This window comes from Danio rerio, chromosome 15 (assembly GCF_052040795.2).
Source record: "Danio rerio strain M-AB ecotype USA chromosome 15, GRCz13ab, whole genome shotgun sequence".
Taxonomy (NCBI): Eukaryota; Metazoa; Chordata; class Actinopteri; order Cypriniformes; family Danionidae; genus Danio; species Danio rerio.
Window position 1 is genome coordinate 43,292,408 of NC_141035.1, and position 24,703 is coordinate 43,317,110.

The window sequence follows — 24,703 nt, forward strand, 5'->3', positions numbered from 1 at the left end:
GTGAAGGAATCTTTACCATTTGTACTACTATTGTAACCAGTCCCGGATTAACAGCTCAGGGGCCCCTGGGCACATTGTCTTGTAAGGCCCCCTACCCGGTCGCACCCCTATAGTTGAATTAAGAAATAAGAATAATACAATAATTTTTAAAGAAAATAAATTCTTTTAGGTTTATAATCAAGTCGATTTATGATGTTTGCCTACTCTTCACGAGGAGAGAAGAGAAAATACAGGGAGAGGAGGAGTAAATCATTAATAAGTGACTCAGATTCATAGAACTGGATTGGAGAGGCATTGTGTGTTATCTACAGGGGTTATATGCCATGCCAATAATATGCTTTATACTTTTGTAAAGTACAAGTATACTAAAAAAACATTAATTTTCACTAGTTTTAGAAGTATTTTTTAATGCTTTGAAAAAAAGTTAAATCTTTGTAGACTATAAATCATAAATAAATAAATAAATATATATATATATTTAAATATATATATATATATATATATATATATATATATATATATATATATATATATATATATATATATATATATATATTTATTTATTTATTTATTTATGATTTATAGTCTACAAAGATTTAACTTTTTTTCAAAGCATTAAAAAATACTTCTAAAACTAGTGAAAATTAATGTTTTTTTAGTATACTTGTACTTTACAAACGTATAAAGCATATTGGCATGGCATATAACCTGTATTTTATTTACTCTTCTCATGAAGAGGCAAATATCATAGATCGACTTGATTATAAACCTAAAAGTATTCGAAATCTTCTCCTCTCTGGTCTCTCATTTCTTCAGGGCCTTTCTCTCTCTCTGTCTCCCGCTCTCTCCTTTTTCTGTCTGTCTCTCTGCATGATGAATCCTGTCCGCGCTGCCGTTAGCCTCCTCCGCCTGGTTAATGCTAGCTCATCTAACGTTACCATAACTTCTTCTTCTATAACGTCTACCCTCATTCTCCTGATCATGGGTCTGTTTAAAGAAGGTGTGTATGGAACATGCCTCAATAAAGATGCCTCCTCTCCTCTTTCTCTCGCGTTTCTCTCCATATATTAAATGTTCTTCACACAGAGCCATGAGGTCAGAGAATATGGGTGAAGTAGGGCTAGTTGCGGCAAATGATGATGACGAACAGAGTTCGAAAGATTGTAATTAACATTGTAGATACAAATCAATTCTATTAAGATGTTGCTAACATTTAACATTAGGTGGAAAATACCTGTTTGTAGAATATAATCACTATTTAGATGCTGTTACACATATGAAATAGGCTAAATATTAAATAGGTGAGGTGACTTTGAATCACATTTGCATTATTTCTTTTACAAAATGTTTTCTTCCTATTAAAAATAAATATATTTCCAATCTGCTATGTAAAGGGGAGAGAAAAACTAGCATGAGCTCAGCAGATGGTGGATTTGAACGGGTTGATGGTCAATCGCGTCAAAAGATGATGCTGAGCGCTTTACTAGGTACGCTACTCACACTGTAATCCTCGTACGCTTTTTACTCATCTTGTCTCTGTCAATCAGGCATCGATGGGCATAAACTGTGAACAGCTTATTTCAACTAGGTGCACTATTTGCAGTCAGCCTAAAAAGACACTCCGAAGTTGGCTGGGCCTGTGCCCATAAGTCCCATTGGGTAATCCGGCCCTGATTGAAACTGAGAGACGCTGGACAATAGAGTTGGGGATCCACATGCAGTTTATTAGAAAGAATTGTCAGGCAGGCAATAAAATTAAAAGCAAATACGTAGTCAAAAAACATGGTCAGGACAGCAATGAAAACAATGAACTATGCAAAGGGTCAAAAACACAGCTAGACAAGAAATGCTTCATAGTGTTACAACAACAGCGAAAAAAGACTCAGCATGAGCTGTTGTGAAAATTAGAAATGTCTTTATAGTCCATGTAATCATTGATCATCATGAGTTTCAGCTGTGTATGCGAGTGTCCAGATTATTGTCAGCTGGAGCGGGTGTTGATTGATGCATAGCATCATGGTAGTTGTAGTTCATGCGGTGGCAGATGTGTAGTTCTCCAGCGATCTGCATAGGTTAGATTGCTGGTGGTCGTGAAAACTATTCAGTGTTTTAGTTATTAACATAATATATTAATTAAATACTTTTATTTATATATATATTTTTAGAAATAAAACATGAACCCTTCAAAATAAATGGATACAATATTTTAACAAATTATTTATAATTTTAAAAACATTAGTATTATTTTTATTTATTTATTAAGAAATACATACATATTTTATGTACATATGTTTTTAAAATTTAGTTTTATTTTTATTATTTATAATATGATTTTTTTAATAAAATGTATTGATTGATTGATTGATACAAGTATCTCTGTACCATCAAATTATTTTTTGCCATTTGGAGGCAAAATGGCAAAAAAAAAATATATATATATATTTTTTTTATAAAATATGCATTTATTTATTTATTTATTTATTTATTTATTTCTTCATTGATAAAAGTATCTCTGTACCCTAAAATAATTTTTAAATTTTTTAATTAATTAATTTATTTAACAGGGACATTCATAAAAATACATTAACCTCGAAAAGGAAAGATGCGTTGTGCCAGCTTTTAGCAAGATTGCTATTTTCCACCTGCAGCCTCTGGATGAAATTAAGTCAATCATTAATTTTCCTATCGGCTTAGTCCCTTTATTATTCAAGGGTTACCACAGTAGAATGAGCCACCAACTTATCCAGCATATATTTTATGCACCGGATGCCCTTCAAGCTGAAACCAGTCACTGGGAAACACCCATACACTTTAATTCACTTACATACACTACAGACAATTTAGCTTATTCAGTTCACCTATAGCACATGTCTTTGGACTGTGGGGGACCGAAAACCACCCAGCTATCCAGACAGCCTAAAACAAGCTATCTGTATAAACAAACACACACACACACACATAGACACACAGCACCAAGCAAGTGACACAGACAGCATCACGCTCTCTCTCATTCACACAAACACACACACACACATACACACAGACAGCAACAAACAAGCTAAATGCAGCATCACGCTCTCATTCACACACATACATACGTGTGCTCGCTCGCTCGGGAGTCGGGAGCAATATTGTTAGACCGCCTGCCATTACTGACCGCTCCCGCGCTTTATTCCCTTGCGGCAAGAAATCTGGTCGGGTCCCACGGCTGCAGACCTCTACTGTGAGGTGACAGCGCTAACCACTGCGCCACCACGCCACCTATATAATAATAATAATAATAATAATAATAATAATAATAATAATAATAATAATAATATTACAATAATAATAATAATAATAATAATAATAATAAAATATTTAAAAAATTAAATAAAATTGCCAATTTAAAACATACAGCCTCAATCACATACAGACTAAACAAAGTAGTACTTTTGCTGCGTGGTCAAACTAATTTAAAATGAGCTGAAACAAAATTAAGTTAACTTGATCGATTTGTGTTGGGACAATATGAATGCATTGCGTGGATCCCTGCACTCTTTACAGTGTACATAAATGGATGAGGGGGTGGCTGAGTGCAGCAGCATGAAAAGCAGGCGCCGTCTTCAGAAAAGTGCCACTGAAAGCTGGTTCAGGTGGTGGAACAGACCGGCGGCCCAGTTCAATCTCGTGTGTGTGCCCGTAAGGCATAAGAGCAAAAGAGAAGAGTGTGCACTTCTGTTCCCTGAACTGGGTCGTCTGTGTCTCTTTTATTCCCTTCAATGACTCCTGTGATCCGCCTGGGAGCGTCTGCATTTGCTGATGCGGATCTGCATACAGAAAGACACTGCAAAGACCAAACATCAATTCTTATAATGATTCAGCTGGAGATGGATGACCTGCCCGCCAGCAAAGAAAAATCACAAATGAGATCTCCTCGCTCTCTTTATGCTTTCTTATAAACAGCAAAGGGAATAAATGGAGACTTTCTGCCCTCCAGTTACAAAAGAGACTCAAATTTGAAGAGAAATGTCAAATTGTGCTCTGATCTGAAATTTCATCCTGATAATCTCCTCAGGAAATTCCTTACAGACTCAATGATGTTTTAATAAGTGTGTGTGTGTTTGTGTGTGTGTGTGCGCGCGCTCAGATGAATATTTTATTTATTGGGATATACAGCATGTGATCATGAGAAACTTTTAACATATTGAGTCTTTTTGGCAGGACAAGAGTTCTTTCAGATTAAAATGTTCTCTGAAGTAAATGTGCTTTGAGAATGGTTGACTCTAAGGCAGTGGTTCTCAAACTGGGGTACACTGGCTTACTTCTAGTGGTCCAGGAGGAATCAAATATGTCATATGTACATGCTAAATATGTTTAAAAATGTATAAAAAAAAGATGTATATATAAATATGATGACATATAGCCTATATTTCCAGATGTTGGTACTTTACATTTAAGTAGAGCTATTTTTCTTCTTCTTCTTCTTCTTTTTTTTTACTTTTTAAGAACCATAACCTATAATTTTTAACTTTTAAAAGCACATTTTAATTTAAATGTTGGCATTTTTTGTTTTTTTTTATTTGTTTGTTTATTTATTTTACATATAAGCACTGTCCGGGGTTAAAGTTCAAACTATTTATAATGTTTGAAGTGGCTGACAATAATATTCTTAATAATAGGAATTAATCTGCCTCATTTTTGAATGTAGAGAGCTGTAGCTGCTTTACTAGGCTTACTACTGTATTTCAATACTGCTCATTATGGTGGTACTAGAAAAGACAATTTTTTTTTCTGAGGTAGTACTTGATGAAATAAGTTTGAGAAGCACTACTCTAAGGTGTTGTTGTTTTTTTTTTTTTTTTTTTGAAAATGGAGAGATTTATTTAACAGTATTTACCATGGTGATACAGCATGTGTTACAGTAGTTTCATCCCCTTTATGATATGCACAATTTGCAGCCTGCCTTTATTTTTACAAAGCGTAAAATACGTTTCTCTGGGTGCATTTCATTGCATGTTTAAATGAAAAATCTGAAATCTCGGGGGTGCTGTCTTCATTTTTGAGCAAATAGAACATTCCAGACAGTTGTCTATATGGATATGAGATTATCAAATCAAATCACTTTTATTGTCACATCATCAGCAGCACGTGTGCTATGATGAGTGAAAAGCTTAGGTGCTGGCTCCAGACAGTACAAAATACAGACAGTGCAGAGAAAATACAGACAGTACAAAATACATAAATATAAATAATAAACACCACTAAATGTGTGCCACAGGGTTCAGAACTCAAGCCGCTTTTGTTAAGAATTTATATGCTACCTCTCAGAAAAATGTTACAAAAATATTGCATTAATTATTATTGCTATGCTGACGACACACAGATTTATATTAGTACATCTCCTAATCTATCTGTCTCATTGTCGACACTTAAAGCCTGCTTGGTGGAGATTAAAGCCTGGACTAAATTAAATTAATGGCCTACTCACACTATGCTATCCGTACCGTACCCAGGCCCTTTTCCCGGATTGTTTGAGAAATGTGAGTGCGCTGAATCGGGCTCGGTTGGAAGAGGTGTGCCTGAGCGCGGTTCACTTTGGTGCTAAAACCCGAAACTGAAAGCGAGACGTGACTTTTTAAGGCACTGTTTCATAAATTCATAGATTTATCAATCATTCTTACTGTTCAGTGAACGCAAACTTCCAAAGATTATTAAATACGCAAACCCCTCACTGCACGACAGCTGCGCAACTTCAGCAAACCTCCTAATTCATGCAGCACGAGGACTTTATGGTTGTTTATGAGTGTCAAAATGGCAGATCTGTTCGGCAAAATATCTGACTGCGTGTCATTGCATGCCAAATGATATAACTGAAGAAATCCCCACTGTGCTGAGCGAGAGCGCTTCTGACCACCAGCGCATCATCAAAGACGTAAGCGTGCCCAGGCCCGATTGTAATGTGAGTATAGCCTAAATAGCTCCAATACTGAGATTTTACTCATTGGCACACCCTGTACTGTTAATAGATGTGGTAATCTCACTTTAACAGTTGATGATTTTAACTTTTAACTTCTTCTTTGCTGGTGCGAAATCTTGGTGTACTTTATGATGCTCAGCTTAGCCTGAAACCTCATTTTAAACAGTTAACAAAAAACACATTTTATCACTTGCGCAACATTGCCCACATCCATCCTTTTCTCTCTACACCAGATGCTGAAAGGCTTGTCCATGCTTTTATTATGTCTCGTTTAGATTTTTGTAACTCTTTAATTGGGGGTCTGCCAGCCAATTCACTTAAGATTATACAATATGTTTAAAACTCAGCCGCACGTGTGTTCACTCGCACATCAACTCGTTCTCACATTACTCCTGTACTCCAGCAGTTACACTGGTTGCCTGTTAAGTCACGCATCGATTTTAAAACCTTGATTTAAACTTATAAAGCTGTTCATGGTTCTGCTCCTGATTATATATGTGATCTTATATCTACCTCCTTACCTTCTTGTAATCCACCTTCCGCTTCGGGGCTCATCTTGTTTCAGCCTTGTTGCAAAATTAGCACCATGGGAGGTAGGGCATTCTCTTATCCTGCACCTAAATTGAGGAATGCTCTTCCCACAAACATCAGGAACGCAAGTTCCCTGGATTGTTTTTAAAAAAAAAAAAATCATTTTTTTCAAACTAATATTTTTATTATTGCTTATAACTTATGAGGCTTTCTTTTAATCTGTTTTTTATTTATTTATTTATTTGACTTTTTTGTGTATTTCATGTTTCACTGTGTTTTGATGCTATTGTTAGTGCTTTGAGTCTAAGGGTGCTCTCACACCTGTGAATCGATTCAGTTGTTCCGAAACAGAGATTACAATTGTTACATTGTTGCTCTTTGCTCTTGGAGCGGTTCGCTTTCACACGGCAAAGTTTCTAATCGGACCAAAAGAGCTAAAACAAGTCACGTGTGATTAAACTCTCCTCACATTGGTCAGAGTGTCAGGGTTAATTTTGCAGCGTCCCGCTCAGCTGTCAGGAGAGGTGGTGGTTTGGTGGTGGTTGACAGGGTGCGCACGCGACGTGTCTGAGGAGAGATGCGGTGGGGAGGGGTGAGAAGGGTGCGTGACGATGCCTATTTGAGGACCGGGAGGGAGACGCGAGATTACCGGGAGATCATCACTCTTTTGCAGGCATCCAGAGACTTGCGAAACTTCCCGCCCTACTCATAATTCTCTCTTCATATAGCCGTATGCCTATTACATATTCATAAAACACTGTGATATAACCACGCTCGGATTGGATCGCTTTCTTACTGCAATCGATCCGCTCCAGGGTTCGTTTCAATCGAGCCGAGACCACCTCACTCAGGCAGTCTCGGAGCGATTACTTTGATGCGGAACAGAGCGCGATTGCCCTGTTCACATATGCCAAACGAACCGCGCTAACTGGGCAAATGAGAAACAAAAGTGTAGGTGTTCCGAAAAGTTCAGGTTCCGAAACAAAAGTGTAGGTGTGAAAGCACCCTAAGAAAAGTGCAATATAAATAAATGTATAATTATTATTATTCTTTTTTATTTTATTTATTATTATTATTATTATTATTAAAGGCTGATTTATACTTCTGTGTTCAGTGATCACTGTGACCCATGGCACTCACCTTGCATGTAATCTTGCATTTATACTTCTGCATGCTGTTTGCGTTGCTCTGCAATAACACTTCTGAAATGCTAGCTGGCAGTTGGTTTTAATGTTGCTCTGCGTCTGTCACACCCTCAGCTCATTCCTGCAGCCCCACCGCTTTCCCTCACCATTAGGGAAGGGTACCAAAACTCAGTACTTTATCAGTATCGGTGTTACATTATAAAAGACCAAAGAATCGATAAGCTCTGACATTAATGGTTCTGCTATCAGTACTGGAGAATTCTTGCTGAATAAAAATTACTTACAGTAGCATAATTTAACTGACCAACCTTTTCTAATTTGGGATGTTTGTCTGCACAGTTGGCAATCTCGCATGAGAAATGCTTGTGTTTCCGGCAAGCGCGTCAAGTGTGTGTGCCTGCGCACTCCGGAGTAAGCTCGTAAGCTTGTGGAGTGAACCAAACGAGTTGCAACAAATGCAACAAGTTGTTTTCTTGTATAAGCGGAAACGCAAGCTGTGTCTGAGTGGAAGTATCTTTCGAAAGTGCATTAACTGCAATGCAAAGTTTTGACTTGACTTTTACTAAATAGCATTTCTTTCTGTATTCTGCATGTCAGGCCAATTGGAAATGCTATTTCCTAATTTAAGCCATGCGGTAATTTGTTAGTCCTAAAATGTAGAGGATTGTTTAAATTATTATTATTTGAGAGTGTCATTGTCACACGAACATACCCTGATTTTGTAGTTACTTTAACTGAATCTTTAAAGGAACGAAGAGAAAGTGGAGGCATAAATGAAACATAAGTATAGTACTCTGAAGTCTCAAGGGCTGTGAAAGAGCAGCCTCAGAGCAAACTGTCTCCTCTGGGCGTTCTTCAGATTCGGAGAAACGGATCACACGAGATGTATCTCTGAGCGTAGTTTTATATTTCTGAGCAGTGATTTAATTTCAAAAGCTATAATCAGGATGTTCAAAACTGAGATTCTTAACCCTGGCCTTTTACATTATGCATTAGCTCTTCAAATTACAGCTAGTTATCAGCTGATGCATTATGCGCCTAAAATAAAAACCGAGTTCTTCTTACATGAATCTGAAATAATCAACTCAAGTGTCTGTAAATGATATTAGCAAGTTAAAAAAAGAAAAGAGATAGACTAGTGTCATTAGCTCTATTTCTGTCCACATATTTGTGACCTTGGACCTCAGAACTAGTCATAACACTGTTATTTTTTTAAAATAGCATTTAAAGATGAAAGCTAAATAAACAATCTTTCCATTGATGTATGGATTGACAGGATATGACAATATTGGAGAAACAACTACTTTCAAATATGAATCTTCAAATAATCAAAATATTGGGACAATTGGCCTTAAATGGCACCTATTTTACCCTTTTACAAGATATAAGATACGACTTTGGTGTCTTCAGAATTGTCTGTAAAGTTTCAGCTCAAAATACCCATCGGATCATTTATTACAGCCTCCGGAATCTGCCCATTTTTGATATCTGAGTACATTGTAGCTGTTTTTGTAGCCTGTAGCTTTAAATGCAAATGAGCTGCTTCTCCACGCCCACTGTTCCCACGTCTGCTTCTCATCATGCGTTATGTCAGATGAACAGCAGTCAGTGACAGAAACAGACTCGGATGAAGCTGAAATACATTTCGACTCATTAGTCAAAATATGAAGTAAGTTTATTTGATGTATTTGCGGTGGAGTTTATTCAAGCCCTTCTAAAATGAAGACAATGCCAGTTGCAGTACACACACATACACACGCACACATTTTAGCAATTACTGACATCAAATGGCAGTGGTGATTATATCAGTTAATAATTAAACTTAAACTTTTTTAAGTTTTTTTTTTTGTTTTAAACTTATTAAACAAAAAAAAATCACAGAGAGTTGGAACAAATATTTGAATCCCAGTTTCTTTGCAAAATGTTCTGTGGACATGAATATACATGTTATTATAGAAACATGGCGCCTGTCAATCAATTCGGTGGGCAGAGAAAACTACACTCCTATGTCACGTTGCAGGGGGTCTCAAAATCATTTGAGATTTCGGTTCTATGTTAACCTCAGGAAATTTTATAAAGAGACTTGTTGGATTTCTGTCACTCCGATATGACTGTGGAAACTAACAAACAGCTTACAATTTTGATTTTCATCATAGGTGCCATTTAACGTTGAACAAATAAAGTTATTAGCAACGGATATTACTAATCAAAAATGACGTTTTGGTATATTGGCCAAAATCATTATGATTAAAAACATTTATTATTGCCTATTCTAAAAAATCTACCCAACTTAAGACAAACGGAAGATGTGCATGAAAAATCTGTTTTTTTTATTTATTTATTATTATTTTTTATTGCATACAAATAAATTATGATTGAAACACATTTAATGAATAAATTCCTTCATGTGCAAACAAAAACAATGAATCATTGCTTCAACAGATCATGAGATTGAATACACAGATTTCAATCACGCTTGTTGCAGTCATTTAAAAGCCAAAGCCTGTCATTTGATTACATGGTTTCCAATGGTTACTCACATAATTTATTTCCTCAAACATCAGGCGTTTGCGTGTAGTAGCACATGACAGTGTTTGTTACAGTGTGTGTTGTCTGTGAGGTATAACTCATTATGTAGGAAAATAAAGCTACAGTGGTTTCCCTGGTTACAACTTTCATTTTTATATGCCTAGAGTTAGTTTAATGTTGTTACTATTGTTTCTGTTCACCTCCAGTGATCAATCTTTGTTTCTCTGTGAAACCCTTATTTATCACTATGGTTACCCTTTCAGTCTCCTCAGTCACCCTTGTTAGTTGCCTTGGACACTCATTGTCTTCCTTCCCTTGTAAGCTTGTTATCTGGTCAGCCCTATTGTTCTCTGCCTGTAAATTTAACCCAGTGTTTCAGTGCCCGTCTGCAAGAAGACACATTGTGGTGTGTCAAAGGAAGTTGGAACTAAGCTATGCAGGACATCAGCCCTCCAGGACTGAGCTTGGGCATCCCAGGTTTAAAGGTTTACTTGGGGTTATTAGATTAACTAGGAGTTGGCACGATGTTTCAGTAATTAGCACTGTCGCCTCACAGCAAATAGGTCGCTGCTTTAAGTCCCAGCTGTGTCAGTTGGCAAATCTGTGTGGAGTTTGCATGTTCTCCCCGTGTTGGCATGGGTTGTAGTGTATGAGTGTGTATGGGTGTTTACGAGTACTGTGTTGCAGCAGGCAGGGCATCCGCTGCATAAAAGATATGCTGGAATAGTTGGTGGTTCATTCCTCTATGGTGACTTTTGAAATAAAGACCAAACCAAAAGAAAATTACTGAATTAATTAATTAATGAGGTTAACTAGGCAAATTAGGTTAGACAAGTCATTAGACAACAATGAATAATTTCTCATGAGGGCTAATAATATTGACCTTGGAAATAATTTGAGACATATAAGAAACTGCTTTTATTCTAGCCAACTACAAGCAAATAAGTACTTTCAAGAGTTCCCACTTAGATATGCTTGGCACTCATAGCAGGTTTGGCATGCTGTCCCGGGAGAGAACCCTGAGCTCGGAGATATTTGAGCCCAGGGCTCCCGCCCGGTCTAGAAGCATATCAGGAGAACCGAGATCAGGTAGGTCTCGATCGCTCCCCCTTTAGAAGGGGAGAAAAAGGAGGAGATGGGGTGGAAGGGGGGATTCTTCCAAAATGAAGATAGTGCAATGGGGAGAAAGTGATCCATTTATACTAAGCTAGGATCATTCTGATTGGATTATTACTGATTACGGATGAGTGGCCAGCGGTGCACAATCATATCACGTGCTCCTCTCGAAATTAGTTTATGAAACTTCACTTCAAGAGTTCCCACTTAGATATGCTTGGCACTCATAGCAGGTTTGGCATGCTGTCCCGGGAGAGAACCCTGAGCTCGGAGATATTTGAGCCCAGGGCTCCCGCCCGGTCTAGAAGCATATCAGGAGAACCGAGATCAGGTAGGTCTCGATCGCTCCCCAAAAAATGCCTCTAGCTCGGGACAGCAGCCGAGTATTTCAAAGAATTTCCCCCAAAAAGCTAGAAAGTTTTTACTATATCCGGCTGCTGGATATAGTAATTAAGGAATGAAGAAAGAGTAGGGGGCTCCAGTTGGAGCAAAGTTTGAAACTGGCTCCTGTGGAAGCCAGAGCGGGGGAGGGGGTTGGGTGGAGACTAGTGAAGGGGGGCCATAAGGGGTGGGCGGGGTTGGCTCATTAATAGTCAAAAATGCTCGAGGAACACTCCAAACAGAGATAGAGCAGGGAAGTGGCAGCGCTATATATAAATATATATGTATATATGAGAGAGTATATAAATATATATATATATATAATGGGATAATCTAAGGCCTGGAGGGGGTGATCAGGAGACTTCTGAGTCAGAATGGGCGCTGCGGGAGTTGGGTGCAGCAATTTTTTATTTTGCCATCTCTAGCAGAAATCGTGAAGTGTGATTTGGGCGGTGGAGATTTCTGCTAGAGGGTGAGTGGCAAGTTTGGCCAGACTCTTGCTGGAGTCGATGCTCGTGGAACACTCCGACTGGAGATGGAGCGGGGAGTGACAGCGCTCTATATAAATATATATCTATAAACGAAAGTCCATAGATATACATATATAATGAGTTTCAGTGGCCTGGGGGGGGCAGTGACTGACCCCTGCGGGGGTCGGCGCCCGGGGAACAGGGCAAGCTGGCCTACTCTAGCAGGAGTCTGGGAAAGGGGATTTGGACAGTGAAGACTCCTGTTAGAGGGTGACGGGATAAGTTAGGTGCTCGAGGAACACTCCGTTAGGAGATGGAGCGGGGGAGTGACAGCGCTATTATAAATATATATCTATGTACAGGTGTATATAGATATATATATATATATATATATATAAATAAAGATTGCTAAGGCCTGGAAGGGACGGTGAGACGACCCCTGCGGGGGTCGTAGCTCGGGGTAACACTTCTGCGGAAGTCAGAGCTTTAGGGGGGGCGGGGTCCGGCAGGAGTCGGGAAATGGGAGGGGGCTGTGAAGACTCCAGCGGAAACGGCCAGGGTGGCGGGGTGACGGGGGGCTTGGATGAAACTCCAATTACCTATGTGGCTGGGGGAGGAAACTGAGTGTTACTCAGGCTAGAAGGAAGAAAAAGAAGAAGGTGGCTGGGTCACACCCTCGCCCTTGAGAGGATGTGGGATTATGGCTGACAAGAGCCATCTGGGCTTCTTTGGGGGGCCAGTGGCTAGGACGCATGTCTTGAAGGCATCAGGTGACCACCTTTCTAGGATCTGGATTTGTTGCTGCCCTTTGTACTTCTGTGATGGCTGCTCATATTCTGAAACATAGTCTACAGGAATAAGAGAAGTAATTCAACACCTTTAATACTTTTCCCACACATTTAAAGACCTTATCACCATTTTCAATCAAAATAGCTGGCGAGATTTATCTTACGGAATATTTACTAAATATTAAAATGTAACAAATGAATCCAACTAAACATTCGAATACAGACACATGTATATTAAAATCTAGCCGATTCGACAGGTTGTCACCTATAGAGCTGCAGACTGATAGTGTTGCAGTAAACAAGCGGCAAGCTGTCAAACCTTAGTAGAATTTTACTGATTACGTAACTACCTAGTATCCTGATATTCACGGCTTGAATAGTCAAACTTTAGCATACGATGATACCTTGTTTAACAATAAATGTATTACCTTGTAAAAGAATCTAAGACTTTCTAATACTTTAAGCCCTCAAACTCCTCTATATTGACTTATCAGCCCCCAACACCTTCTGATACTCCGGAGACACCCTGTGTAAGAGTGACTGATAGTTGATCTGGGGGATACCTGTGGAGCAAAGAACTGCTATAAGCATCTCTTAAATCAGAATCGTGTGACAGGGCGGTTGTGTCATCTATAAATGGGAAGAAGAGGGGGGGGGGGTGCAGAAGGAGAATGAGGCTCGGCGGAGCGACTCTGCTATAGCGGAAGTACAAATGATAGTCAGCTTTGGAGCGTTATGAGTGCTAAATATTGTCAATAGTGATATGAAGAGTAAATGGGGGGGGGTGGTGGTATATGTGAATATGGTATCAAGGGTGTGGGCTGTATAGGCAGAAGTATCTTTGCGAAGAGTGTAAATGCATTAGGGATGGATGAAGAGTGTGATGGGTTGAATGAGGGCAGTTTCAGGAGCTGGCAGTCTTGAACTCTAAAATGGAAAACAAGAGAGAATTAGAAATGAAATCTTAGCAACATGGCACATGTACAGCAGACATGATTAATTGTATTGGCTGATATTCGTGGGAGGAGTCTTCATAAGTGTATGGATGATTGTGAATGGAAGCGCCTTTGTTAATGCATGTTCCAATACTTAATGTCACAATGTGCCAGGGTTGTAGAAGTGGGCATTTGTCCTCCTGCAGGGTGGTATTTAGAAGGAGAACTGAGCGTATGGGGCGTTTCTATGCTGGAAGTCCAGGAAACCTCTTGGAGAGCTGGTGAGATGATGATGGAGTGGAGTTTAAACCCCTTACTGATATAAAAGTTTTTAAAACTCGAATGTACTTAACACAAAGTATAAGTATGAAAAGCTACTCCATGGCCAGAAATGTCCTCTTGTTTGTTGCAGTCGAGCAGGAAATTGTTTCCTTACTGTCATTATAAAATGACTGACATTCAGGTGTATTGAGAGTCACAATTGGCGTGATACAAAAGGGTTACTGCTTGATGTGTAGGTTGTCTATCACTTGCTGGGTAATACTCATTTCAGAATTTTATTTATTTATTTATTTTTTATTTTTTTTTTTTATTTTTTTTTTTTATATGTATATATAATTATTAATAAAATGTAAATATATCAACTGCCTACATCAAAGTTAAAAAACGATGTTGCCACTTATAGGAACTGAGTGAATGTAATGTTTATCATGGCTTTACTCCATCCATGATAAGTAACATGTCTATAATCTCAACATGATTATTTGGCCGGAATCAAAGTCTCTGCACGCAGTCCATTCATGAATTTGTCGGGAGAGAAGGCGGGACCGTCTCCAGTTTTGGAAAGCTCATTGGATGGTGATACTTCCCCTTTAAGCTATTGGCTCCTTGGAGTCACGGTCAAGAGTTCAGAGTGCAAATGCCGGCGGCCATTTTGTAGATCAGATCGCTACAATGTTTATGCGTGAAAGTATGGCTCCACTCTCACCAGCAGCTGGTTTGGATATCAGTGCACCTTTTCATGGATGTATATCGACGAATGAAGGTGTTATGGAATAATGTTTATGGATTAGATTGCCTGGTCATTTGCCTTCGAACTATTTCAGCTGTCAGAATGTTATGGATCTGCTGACCAGCGGGAGGCTGAGAGGTGAGTTCTTCATTTAAAGCGTTCTATTCACGCTGATCTCGCCAGACTTCCCTTTAAAGCATGCACGTTACCGAAAGTGGACCGTTAACGTTAGGTGATCTGTGAGTTCGGCTTCTCTCCGGTGGCTTGAATCGCCGGCGTCATAAGTTTAGACGAAGTTGTGGCTTGTGTAGTGAAGGGCAGATGAAGTAGAAGATGGAAGAGTTGATATGCCGGCTTCTTGCGGGGATTCTGGCTCGATTGCTGGCGAGGCAGCTGCTGGAGTTAAGGGGAGAGCGGGGTTCTGGTTGGAGAAGTTGTTGTTGTTGTTGATTGTTTGTTCTTCCATGCCAGGAGGTTGAATGATGCTGAAGCGTAGTTTAAATGCTGGAGCGTTTGTAGCGGGAAGCATTCTTCCAAAATGAAGATAGTGCAATGGGGAGAAAGTGATCCATTTATACTAAGCTAGGATCATTCTGATTGGATTATTACTGATTACGGATGAGTGGCCAGCGGTGCACAATCATATCACGTGCTCCTCTCGAAATTAGTTTATGAAACTTCACTTATTGAGCTAAAACTGCTAATTAAGATTTTGTAAAGAGCGAGAATTGTACTTTGAAATAAAGTGTGACCATATTCAATTATTAATCAATAATCTACTATAGTAATCAGAATTTGTGTGAAAAGGACTGTGTGTTGTGTATGTGTTATTGTCTCAAGTGTTCATTCTAGCCAAACACTGCAGTGTGTGTGTGTGTTTTGGAGTTTTACATGGGCATGTTTTCCAGTGAGCATGACTAGCAGATAACAATACATTTGGGAAATGCACCCTTGTTAAAATAAAGCTTCAGGTGATGCCAAATGAGAGCAAGACTTGCATTGATCAATCCGGATTAACTGACATTAGTTGAATTTTCACTACTGCACTGGAGTCCCATTTGGTGCACATTTCCCAGTAACCAAAGGCAACCAATCATCATGCACTCCAGGCTATGCTATAGAATATAGAACGTTGGATCAGGTCTTAGATGCACAATGATTTCCGCTGTGCTCATGCATACGCACTTTGAGACTAATAGATTGATTAATTAGTTGTTTAGATGAAGTAGGGGTGAAATGCACCCGCGGTGACTGCATTTAGTTGCACGTGTTGCACATATGTGCCTGTCTGCATGTCGCTCTTCAGCATTTGATGAATTACTCCTGCCATAATCAATAGAAAATGCACACGAACCGGCTTTCTGTGGGCGGTAATGGCTCGACGTTAATTGCAGCTGGAGTTTTGTGAACAAGGTGTGATCTGTAATGAAGCTAATTTACATATAAAGGAGGTGTGTTTATGCTGGAAAGAATGATAATGACTTAATGTACGGTATTGGAGTGCGTTTAGCACCTGGTTATAATGCATTGTGGGTGGCTAGTAATAAGATGAGGGCTTCTGCTGTTCACCCCTGATTATTTTCTGTTTGTTTGTGTGTACGCGACTGCATTTCCCACTGGACAATAAATAAATAATACAAAACACTGGTTCATATGAATTTTTTAAATCACATTTCTGCCCTTTCCACAGGATATTACACCTGAAAACTAGCCACGGGCCAGTGCGTTACGATTTACACCAGATTTTGCAATGCTTTTCCTGACATTATGAATTCATGGCGCACTCACAAATGAACAGCGCAGAGACAGAAAGCTGCTTGTTCTAGTTTAAAATCACTAAGCCAGAAAAACAGTGTGATCCTGTTGACATTTAATTAAAGACATGAGGCACAACAGGCCATGCGTTGCAGAGATTTTGGGATGAGTGTGTTCTTAGTCAAGATGTGAAACCGAATAGTGAAATTTAATAATAACAATCAAAACCATAAAACCGCATATGAGTCATGCTGCAAGATAACCAACTTTTTGACAGCATAATGTGACTAAACTGGTTGTATGTGATTTCAGCGCTCTGTTTTAATAAGGCTTTTACAATGTCCATTCCGGTTTGAAATTGAATCTCATTTTTAATTACATGCAATTTGGCATTTCTTCTTAAATTATAGATTTGTTGGTGGATTGACTTATAAATGTGATTAGTATAATATTAAATGTGATTAATGCTGCATTGGTTAAGTAAATTAAATTGTTTTCTGATATCTACATAGTAGGTATGTGGCTTAAATAAGTAAAAAAAGAAAAAAAAGAATAGTCCTTATTGACCATATTTGGATTGGTCATGATTATTAATGAGCTCTACTCTGACATGTAACTCTAACAGATACACACACAAGAAAAACAGCATGATTGACAACGAACATGAACAACATAATCTTACTTTATGACTGAGCTCTCTACTCCTCTCCACCAATCAGCTGTTGTGTAGTGTGCGGTCTGGAGCAATATGGCTGCTGTCGCGTCATCCAGGTGGATGCTGCACACGGGTAATGGATTAGGAGATTCCCTCCAATGTGTAAAGTTCTTTGAGTGTCCAGGAATTATTATTATTATTATTATTATTAGTAATAATATTATTATTATTAGTTATGTATTTGTATTATTTGTGCTCCGTTAGTTTTTTTCTCTCTCTCTCTCGCTCTGTTCTCCCGTTTCTGCTTTCATTAATCTTAGGCTCCGTTCATTGGTAAATACCGCTGTCAATAATTTCCTCCCTGGTTACGTCACGTCCAATAAGCAAAGACCACCCGTCATATAAGCGCGTGCCACACCCCTCACCATGCCTTCCCTTCTCTTCTTTTCCCGCTTGTTTCTGTGTTCGTGTGATGCTTTAAAAAATGTCTGACTGTGTATTTTTGTTGTTGCCTGTTTTTATGTGCATGTTATCCATCCGTTGTTCATATATCATTCCATTTCTCAGTTTAACGTTGTTTACGAGGCTTGGACGAAGCAGACAGGTAAGAAGGTCACGACATACATTTTGCAACACATAGGACTAATCTTCTGGATAGTACATTAGGTTACTTTTAGGACAGATAGATTGGACTCAGAAGACTGTTTATTATTTTGTTTTCACATATTTAGTTAGTTAGATGCTTCTGGGGAGTTGGATTTAGTTTGCGTTTTGTTCTTTTCATGTTTTTAGCGCCACCCACGTCTCGTTTGCCAGCTCTCTTGTTTTTCCCCGTCCTTGTATTTGTCTCAGTGTTGTATATGTTGTAAATAGTATATTTTTGCCTTACTTACTTTTTCTTTATTGTTGATTTATTTGTTGTTTTTGTTCACATTTGGGTATTGTAAATAGTCACATATTTTTGGTATCTACTTTGGTTGTCTTTTGCTCTTCATTCACTGTTTATATAAATTTATTTTATTGCACATAAATGTCAAACCCCATTCCCTAGACTAACATCAGGGGTTTGTAACATTATTAATATTATAAATTCACAAACCCAAGAAGTTAAAAAATGCTAGTGTAATGTTTTGGTTCATATATTCCAGAATGTAACTCCATATTCAATAGCCAGATTACTATAATAAAGGTATAGTTGAACACACATTACTCATTTAAGCCAGCCGAGGTGTGGATGAGTATTCATTCTTCATTACAGCACTTTAAAAAGTATTTTAAGCTGTAATGTATTCACAAAAACAATACAAAAAAGTCTTTTGAAGTGAAACTGAAGTGAACAATTGCAGGAAACTGAATTTGATTTACATTATTACCTGTGAAAACATTCCACCACTGGCTTTAGTACAAGGACTGCTGTCAGAACGAGTTTGAAATTCTGGTTCGTACAAGCGCTAATCAATTGTCACAAAGACGTTTCCCAGGCTCACTGGAAAAAATGAGCAGCATGCAGACGAGCACATATGCAAAACATCGGCAACATGTGCGATTAAATGGCATCACTGCTGGTGCATTTCACCCCTTACTTCATCTAAACAACTCATTAATTAATTAATTAATCTGTCAGTGCAGCAGAATTCACTACATGTGCATCCAAGTCCTGAAAGCAGGTTCTGTGTTCTTTAGCCTAGCCTAGAGTGCATGATGATTGGTTGCCTTTGGTTACTGTGAAATGTGCACCAAGTGGGAATCCAGTGCAGTTGTGAAAACCCAACTAATGCCAGTTAATCTTGATTGATCAATGCTACCTTTGCTGTTATGTGGCATCACCTGAAGCTTTATTTTAACAAGAATGTAATTCCCAAAACTTGCTTCCAGCTTCTCAGGATTATTGTGAAACATGCCTCTGTCGATGGTTTTGCAAAAATGTGAATTTACTTAGAATTTACTGAAGTTCTCAGTTAAAAACTACAAATACGTTTTATGGAAATTTGAATCATGTTATTAGTTAATTAATGAATGTCTCCTTGCTCAGAACTGTGTTTTTTTTTTAATTCATTGCTTCATTGGAACTTTGGAACTTTCTATTTATGCGCAGTTTGTAAAAAATCTGCGGATTGATGGGAAATAATTTTGTTAGTATTATAACTAAAATCCTTATATATGAAATATAAAGTAATACTTTTTCAACTTATATTGAATGTTTACAATGCAAATCCAATTAGATTCACTTCATTTGGTAAACAAAAGCAAGTCTCTCATATAATACATCTACTAAAGGACAGAAAATATTACTGCAACTGTATTGTAAATAAATCACATGAATATTTTCACATTAGTCTATAATATTACTGAAATTCATTTAAAAACTGAATAAATATAGATGTACACACATTTACACAAGTTAATAAACAGAATCAATGATGGGCTAAAAATCTGCAGAATTCTTTGGAATTCTGTGCTCGCTGATTCCGTGTGGGCCTAGTTATGAGTTATTAACAAAACAAAAAATACACTGTAATAAAAAAATCCGTAAAATTTACGGTAAAAAAAACGGCAGCTGTGGTTGCCAGTACTTTACCGTTAAAAACACGGTACAAACCGTAAAAGTAATTTTTCTTTTTTACGGTAAATTACTGTATTTTATTAATTTTATAGAGGTAATATGTCTTTATTTTGAATGATCAACATCTACACATCTTTTGTTACACAGTTAGACACATTAGCACACCCACATGCAGGTAGTGATGAGGAAGTTCCACAATGAGCCAATGCTCATCACAATTAACTATTCCCACAAGCAGAATAAAGTATCAGCGTATAGAAGGTGCTCAGTGTCATTCACACAGCTACTAAACATACAAGTACATACAAGTACATAACAAGTATGATAACACGCTTAACATTAAAGTCATGAAATAAACATTGTTTATCAACATTAGATGTAACATAAATCTCTAATTTACATAACTGATGGGGAAATAACAAAAAAGATCTATATTAATGTCAACAAAATGCATAAAAAGTGATGTGCTGTGCAGGGAATTCTGGGAAAGTCAATTTACGGTTATTTGCCGTATATATCAAGTAAAATTAAAGTTAACCATGTAACAGATTTGTACTGTAGCATTTTTACAGTTTTTTACCGTTGAAATCACGGCCATTTTTTACAGTGTATATTTCTGTCTAAAACATTATCTTTTATAAATTATGAATTTATTTGTTATGAAAAATTGTACTTTTGTCCCAAACTTTCCCCAATTTTTCCACAAAAACAACCGCACACCTTTCTTTGAGTTTTATCAGCCAATCAAAATCAAGCCCTGACCAGCCCTGACGCAGTTTTTCCACAATGGTACTGTTGTCACAAGCAGTATCTTCAGCCAAAAATAGCTGATGTTCAGATCACAGACTGCGTTCCTCTGGGAGCCCAGGTTGTCACATTTATGGACTTAATTAGGTCTACGAATAGGTCAATAAATAGGTAGGCTGTAATTAAACCGCATGAACACTAAGGGAAAAGCGGTAGAAAGAATCGCAGGGGTCAAAGCGCGAGGTGTTGTTAGTTTCCTGCAGTTACACCGACTCAGGGCTTTCTTTCTTTCCCGCTCCCCGTGTCAGTCGTGCTAATTAGTGCTTCTCTCCATCAGCGGTTTTGTGACTGGAACACGGCACGACAGGAGGAGTGTTTCCTCACACACACTGAATGTGTGTGTGTGTGCCAGCATATGACGGCGAGAGAGATTGTGCGCATAAGTTTTGTTGAGGACAGAGCCTGTAATAGAGAGTGACTGGAGTAGGTCAGGTAGATTCAGCATCAGCGCTGTGGGCTAATTGGGGAAACAGAGAGAGAGAGAAAAAGGAGAGAGAGAGCAATGCTTACAATGAGTCCCAGTGCCGCGTGATCAGCACATGTGATTAGCATCTGCTAGAAGAATTACTGATGAACTTCCACAGTGCTGTCGCTAATGCTAACGTCAGTTCTGTGGCTCATGCAAAACTCGATTAGATGCCGCGCATTAACCAGCGGTGCATTCGCATAAACGCTTTTCTAGTTGAATGCAATATTTATGCCGTTCACTGTCGAATAAGATCATTTTTAATGCTAGCTTCAGTTTGTTGTTTAGCTCTCTTGGCTGTTTTCTATCTTGTCTACATGCTGCTGTGCACTTGTCATCTAGCAAATACGTATTTTTCATGTTTACATTTTACTGTCACCCTTGACTTGGTTAGTTATAGTCGATAAGAGCTGCCATAACAGTGAATCACATTCTCTAGTCGCGACAGTCATACACTGTAAAATAGCGGTGATTTCAACGGTAAAAAACTGTAAAAATGCTACAGTAAAATTTTGCAACCCGGTTAACAGTATGTTTCCTTAATATAGACCTTTGTCTTAGCAGCTGCATGGAGGTCGCCATAGCGACCAGCGTCTTTCGGTAAAATGCTTAAAACTTCCATTTACAGCGTTCAAAATAGGTAATTTGCGCTCTGAAAATGGGTTTCAATAGCGTTTTGTGTGGATTACGGAGTGTTTTAGTGAAACACAACTTTGAAAAGTGTGTGTTAAAGCCATTATAATCTGTCAGATGTGGATGTGGTTCACGCGAGAGAGAGAAACCTCGTTCACGTGTTTGCCGCCAGAAATAGAGTGTGTGTGTGCGTGTCCCCGGCCTGTCAGCTGTTAGCTCAGCGGCTCTTCAACACACACACACACACACACTCAAACACACACACGCAATACTTCACTGCATTATAAAGCAAACCTAATTACTGGCATGAAACTGAACAGGTATGCAAATCATGCAATTTACAAAAATGACCAATAAAAGTTATTGATACTCTGCTGGCTGATTTGCTGTTGATTCTAATCGTGAGCTGTTTAGGTTTCATTTAGTGTGTAGTATTTACCACAGTTTGTGTTTTTCTGTCATTTTCAAAATGTTACTTTATTTTCACGTTAATACATCAGTGTGTTAGTGTGACAGTACAGTAGGCTATGTGTGTGTGTTAAACATTTTGGTGAATTACATGTGTTTGGGTTGGTTATGTTTTTGTAAGAAAGAGAAACTGTTGGCTTTAGCGATGACGAGGTTTCATTTAAACAGCGGAAGATGCTGTGTGGCAACGAGGGGAAAATGCCTCACAGCAGTTGTTTTCCATCCTATTAGATGGCATTTTTAAAATATTCAGTCCAGGAGGTGGCGCTGATCGACAACAGTATTAGTTCAAACATGCTAAAAGCGGGTACAAACCATTAAAACCACCGTTTCAAAGCTGTCCAAATGTGACTGTTTATACGCATCAGCTGTCGACCGGAAGTTCTTAGCATTCTCCTTGCACATACATGCAAAGCATAATGGGTAATTTTGCGCTCTAAGAAAAAGGTATATATACGGCGAATAACTGTAAATTGACTTTCCAATAATTACCTGCATGGCATCACTTTTAATGCTTTTTGTTGACATTACTTTGGATCTTTTTAGTCGTTTCCACATCACTAATATATTTATATTACATTTAATATTGATAATGTTTATGTCATGACTTTAATTTTATGCGTGTTACCATACTGGTATTTAGTAGCGGTGTGAATGACACTGAGCACCTTCTATATGTTGATACTCTTTTCTGCTTGTGAGAAAAGTTGTTTGTGATGAGCATCGATTCATTTTGTAACTTTCTCCTATTTCTCAACTGCATATGACTGTATATATGACTGTATAAACGTGTCTTTCTTTTTAACAAAAGATGTGTAGATGTTGGTAATTCAAAATACAAGCATTTTACCTCTAAAAATGAAAGAAATACGGTAGATTACTTTAAAAATTAGAAATTACTTTTACGGATTGTAGCGTATTTTTAACGGTGAAATACTGGCGACCACAGCTGCCGTTTTTTTTTTTTTTACATTTTACTAAATTAATTTTTACAGTGCATTGAAGTGAGTTGAATTATTTGTAGAACTGCCTTGAGAATTGAATTCACTCTTACAAAACTTAATAATTTCTTACTTTTATATAGCGCTTTTCTGGACGCGTTTTTCAAATTTTTGTAGGGAATCTCCTCATCCACCACCAGTGTGCAGCATCCACTTGGATGATGCGACGGCAGCCATGTTATGCCAGACCGCACACCACACACCAGCTGATTGATGGAGAACAAACAGTGATAAAGCCAAGTATGATATGGGGATGGTTAGGAGGCCATTTTTAGCGACCACAGTTTAACGTCTCATCACTGAGCAGTATAAAGTCCGCTTCACTTTACTGGGGCATTAGGACCCACATGGACCACAGGTTGAGTGCCCCCTGCTGGTCTCACTAACACCACTTCCGACAGCAACCTAGCTTTCCCATGTGGTCATCCCATCCAGGCAGAGATGGCAAAAGTACACAAATCCTTAACTCAAGAAGAAGTACAGATACTCATGTTTAAAACCACTCTGTTGAAATACTGATTACAATGTTGTACTCAAGCAAAAGTAAAGAAGTATGGCCTCAAAAATGTACTTAAGTAAAAAGTACCCATTACTAAATGTTTTAGTTTCACTAGGTAGGTAAATATCCGGTTTACCCCCATATATCTTCATTCTGAAGCAAATTCATCACAGCGTTCATCATGCTGTTTATGGCCGTTTCCACTGTCAAAAGGCGTACCGAACCAAACCGTACCGTACCACTTTTTCGGCACCCTTTAAAAGGGTCCCAAACACAAGAAAGGGTACCAAAAGGCGGAGCTAGACGCGCAGCTGAATGCTATAGGTTTACAGAGATACGCCATTTGAAGATTACAGACACAGATGATAGGTTTGCACAGACTGTAGGCTATACTTTGTGTTGTTTCGAACCTAATTAAGGACGGAATGTATTATGTGTGTAGTTTTTTCGTAGTTGGTAACATATCGGAGACTGTAAGTGTCTGTATGTGTTCATATATGTTTATTTTTTTATTTTTTTTATATAATTACAGACGTTACAGTAGGCCATTTCGCACTGTCATTGATCTGCAGTTATAATCAACTCCTGTTCATAGAAAAGTTGGAAATAAACATTTAAACAGAAGTATTTATGTGTGTAAAGCATCTGTTTTGTGAGAAGTGCTTTTCATATGATATGTGAGCGACCTGTGCAGCTTTACTGTAGACATTTTCTCTAGCGAGCATGACGTCGACTGAAACTTTGTCATACATCACGCCCACCAAAAGGGTACCCTTGGTAGTGGAAACACAAGCCTGATAAAGGTGACGCGTACTGACCCGAACCGTACCGTACTGTACCAGTCAGAGAAAACGAGCCTTATAAGTAATGTCTTACATTTTACACTGAATTCTGTCCAAAATATACTGAATTTTTTTGTATTTTATATTCGATTATTATTTTTTTTGAATATTTTTAAAATATATTTTCTTTTGCTAAAATAAATACTTA

General features: G+C 38.2%; 1 long non-coding RNA gene across 32 annotated transcripts in view; it reads left to right on the plus strand.

Moving 5' to 3' along the window:
* LOC141377911 (uncharacterized) overlaps window positions 1-24,703 on the plus strand; it is a 345,648-nt gene that overhangs the window by 167,301 nt on the left and 153,644 nt on the right. For 29 of the 32 annotated variants that reach the window (XR_015509852.1, XR_015509859.1, XR_015509864.1 and 26 more), the window contains exon 1: window positions 14,798-15,004. The exons of the other annotated variants lie outside the window; for them this stretch is intronic. This is a non-coding gene — a long non-coding RNA (uncharacterized LOC141377911). Of the gene's footprint in view, window positions 1-14,797; window positions 15,005-24,703 lie in introns of those variants that run through there. 32 annotated transcript variants of the gene reach the window in all.